Source organism: Colobus angolensis, unplaced genomic scaffold (genome assembly GCF_000951035.1).
Source record: "Colobus angolensis palliatus isolate OR3802 unplaced genomic scaffold, Cang.pa_1.0 Scaffold141, whole genome shotgun sequence".
NCBI lineage: Eukaryota > Metazoa > Chordata > Mammalia > Primates > Cercopithecidae > Colobus > Colobus angolensis.
The window spans coordinates 985,130-989,611 of NW_012114500.1; the positions used below are offsets into that span (position 1 = coordinate 985,130).

General features: G+C 40.1%; 1 pseudogene; it reads right to left on the minus strand.

Annotated features, from left to right (window-relative positions):
• Window positions 1-621: 621 nt before the first annotated feature.
• On the minus strand, window positions 622-3,854 carry LOC105506926 (annotated as a pseudogene).
• Between the last annotated feature and the right edge of the window lie 628 nt (window positions 3,855-4,482).

A 4,482-nucleotide genomic window follows, 5' to 3' on the forward strand; every position in this document is an offset into this window, starting at 1 on the left:
ACAGTACTGTCACTAGCCCATACTCATGTCTCTCTCTCTCTTTCTATGTCTCTCTTTTTCTTTATCAAATCTCCAGTATCCAGACATGATCTGAAATTTATTCCCTCTAGGGAGTAGAAGTGACTCAATTTGGTATTTCACTCATGGGACATTGAATGTAATAAAAAAAGGATGGAGGTCTAAATATGGACTTTCATACAGGTGGGAGCTGAGTGGAAGTTTCTTAAGGGATGAGAGCTTTGTGGAGACTCTGGAGTCAAGTGATATAGGTGATTTAATTTACCCTGTTTGACTTTTCAGCAGCATATGACATATTGATAATCCCCTTGTTTTTGAAGGCAAATTTTTATTATCTATAAAAATTATGTTTGTTTATTTATTTATTTTGGAGATGGGGTCTCTCTCTGTTGCCCAGGCTGGAGTGCAGTGGCTTGATCATGGCTCACTGCATCCTTGACCTCCTGGGCCCAAGTGATTCTCCTACCTCAGCCTCCAGAGTAGCTGGGGCTACAGGCACACACCATCATGCCTGGCTAATTTATTTATTTTGTAGGGATGGATCTCATTATATTACCTGGGAGAATTATTATTTTTGTATACAGAAAACTCAACAGTGTACAGTTAACCCAGTTTAGTAGCAAGTGTTCCAGCTCTTGCCTTTTCCTGCTTGGCAATGTGAGCCACAGATTTAGGACCCAGGACATTACCTTCCCAGTGGTAGCAGATCTCATTATACCTGTCATTGTCATTGGTCCTGATAGCTTCCATCAACTTCATCAAAGCTCCTCTGTCTTCCCAGTTAAACGATATGAAGGCGACAGTGGTGCAGGTCTTCCTGTGGACTAGACTTCCCAGTCTTGCCTTCCCATTGATAAGGCAGTAAGGGACCCATATTTTACAACACAGGGCAGGCAGAAAGACAACCAGCTTGATGAGATCCTCATCATGTTCAATCACCACCATTTGAGACTTCTTGTTCTCTACCATGGTGGTGACAGGGTTAAAACTGCTTGAAGGACAGGTGGTCTCTTAATGGGGAGAGACCCTTTGCTGTCAGCTCTCTTCTCAGCCCAGCCAACAGTCTCTGCTTCTTCCCTTGCTTTGTCTCTGAACTGCACTTGTGGGTCAGCTTAAGCAGTTGAGTAACTGGCAGTCCAAGGCCTGAGTGAACTGGTTAATGGCAGAAGGAACTTTCAGCTACTCATGGAGGACAGCCCTTTGCTGCTGCAACTGCATGTAGCGGGGCCATTTAACAAAGCAGGTGAGGTCCCTTTTGGGTGGGATATCCTGTCCAATGCCAAAATTCTTAGGTCTTTTCTCAAACAGGGACTTCCCATCTTCTTGGCTTCCTGCTTCTTCATGACAGCAGGGGTCAGGGCCACTTTCTTCCCCTTAGCCTCCTTTCCTTTCAGCACCTTAGGCGGTTGGAGGACAGACCGACAACTCCCTTTTTTAAGAAGCCCTCTCCTGTCTTGGATGTTCTGTCATCATCCTTTCCTGCTCCCTCCATTTCACTGTCCAAAGTGTCTCAGATCCCTTTGTTCTTCTCTAAACAAACTTGAAATATTGCTGTTCCTAAGGGATTATTCTCAGGCCCTCTTTATTTCTTTCTCTAAACTCTCCCCCTAGGTTGCCTTGTCTATTAACAAGGATTTAAATACCATCTTTATGCAGATGACTTCCAAATTTTTATATCCATTCCTCTGAGCTCCAGACTTAACCAAAAGTTTACTTGACATGTCCAAGTTAAAACAGCTGAGTCAAAATCCTTGATTTTTTTTTTTACCCCTACAACTAATTTCATGTCTCTAGCAGTCTTCCTCAGCTTAATAAATGTCAGTACCATCCACCTGGTTTGTTATTAAGAGCCATCTTTCATTCCTCTTTTTTCCTTATCAGCTATATCCACTGCATCATTGATATGATTTGGCTGTGTCCCCACCCAAATCTTATCTAGAAATGTAGCTTCCATAATTCCCACATGTTGTGGGAGGGACTGAGTGGGGGATAATTGAATCATAGGGGTGAATTCCCCCATACTGTTCCTGTGGTAGTGAATAAGTCTCATGAGATCTGATGGTTTTATGAGTGGTTTCCCCTTCCACTTGACTTTCATTCTCACTTGCCTGCTACCATGTAAGATGTGCCTTTGCTCCTCCTTTGCCTTCTGCCATGATTGTGAGGCCTCCCTAGCCATGTTGAACTGTGAGTCCATTAAACCTCTTTTTCTTTACAAAATACCCAGTCTCAGGTATTTTTTCATAGCAGTATGAAAACGAACTAATACAATAATCAAGTCCTGAATTCTACTACCAAAGTACATCTGAAATCCTGCAGCTTTTCTCTATCTCCATTGCCATGATCCTAATTTATGCCACTATTTGTTTCTCCCCTAGAGTTCTGCAATAGCTGCCTTCGTTATTATACCAAATAAGATTACATAGAAAGCAAAAGTGTAGTGGTTTAGAGTGAATACTCTGGAGTGTACAACCTAGGTTTGAATCCTGGCTCTTCCTATTACTAAAAATGTGAATTTAAGCAAGTTACTTAAGTTTTCTGTGCTGCCATTGCTTCAGCTACAAAATGATGAGAATAATAGCACCTGCCTTAATATTAAGTGCATTTTTTTCATTTGATTAATTTAGTTTTTTAAATGGGAAGAATTGTGCCTAACATAGAAAACTCTTATTAATATGTAAATAGAATCATGTTATTCAGTTCTTAAAACCCTTTAGTGGCTTCTCATGTGCTTGATATAAAATTCAAGCTTCAAATCAGAGCGTCTAGGTCACATGTGACCTGGCCCTGCCTCCACCCTGACCTCAACTCTGTTCACTCTCCCTCTCTCATTGTACTCCAGACACACAGGGCTTCTCTCAGCTTCCCAGACATGCTAAGCTCTTTACTGTCTCAAGGGCTTCTCTCTTCCTATTCCATCTGCGTAGAACCTCCTCCAATTCCTGATTCCTTTGCCTATTTCAGATTGAGCCTACGTAACACATCTTGTTAGCAACTTTCTCTGGCCATGTTATTTAAGGTAGGTTGCCTTCTTTTGTATTAGAGTTATTTTGTTTTGTTCATATCACTTACTACGTTATTTAGTAATTTCATTTGTTGTTGTTTTCTGCCATCCTCACCAAAATGCAAGTTCTGTGAATCCAGTGGCATGAATATTGTGCTCATTGTTGGATCACTGGTACCTAACACAGTGCCTTGCACATAAGTGCTCATAAATATTTAGTGAATGAATGAAATGAACAATTGCTAGGCCAGTAATGACTTTCAAAAGAAACTCAAGTACAAGCCAGAATTCAAGCTCTGCAGGATGTACTAAATAATACACCAACAAGTACTGGCCACCTGACTTGCTTTGCTATTCAGTAAAACAAGAAATACAGTGGATAGTCATCAGCCTAGTAGAGGAGAAAGTTCTGAATATGGAGACAGAAGTCCTGGGTTCTTTGTCCAGGATCTTATACTAACCATCTTTGTGACCTTGAACAGGCTCAACACATCTCAGAAACTCACTCTCTCATTGGAGAATAAAAGTGGTTGAAATAAGCAACCCCTAAGGTTCCCTCCGGCATAACATTTGTTTTGGATGCAGCGTTTCTCCATAGAGAAGACAAAATCAGCACATAATTTGATTCTCATGTTGGAGATAAATGAATTTTAGGAGAATTAAGAAATCATCCACAGATGCTGGGATAGATTCTCCTTAGAGTATTTTAAATACGTGAGAATTTATCCTTTCAATAATTATTTATTGATCCCGGTATGCTCTCTGGAGTCATGCCCACTGTTACCTTGCCTAAAAGCAGCTCCTCTACTTTTTCTTTGTTTGCACACCTCATGATTCAAGCAATATTTCATTACACACACATACACACACACACACACAAACACAGATACACACACATGTATGCACACATTCATACAAACACACATTTTCTTTAACTCTAAGCTTTTTTTTTGCCTTGTTTCCTAGAAAATCCTCTCTTCTATCAATTTATTAAGAAAAAGTATTCCCAGTCCTGTTAGTTAAGGATTATTGGGTTATAATTTTACCAAGAAAGGGAAGGCACATTTTCCACAACTTCTGTCCCACTCATCTCCAAAACTCTTGAGTGTGCCCAGGGCCCTGCTAACAACTTCTATAAAAGTGTCTATCCACTTCTTCCTCTCTCATGCCTTCAAACACTTTTTCACATTTTAAAAACAATTTTAAAATATGCTTGACTTAGCTAGTAATTAACATTACTATTATGATATTAAGGTTAATATTCAAATGATATAATTTTTATATATTTTGTGATGTGATTATACAGCGTTTTAGTTACATTTGGGGATAATGGGCTCTCTTAGGTTTGGTAATCCTCCACGCACCATTTCTTATTGTCCAAATTCTACCCGTTCTTCCAGAACCAACTCATGTGCTGCCTCCATCATAAACCTTGCTTTATTTCTTTGTCAGGAAGGAAC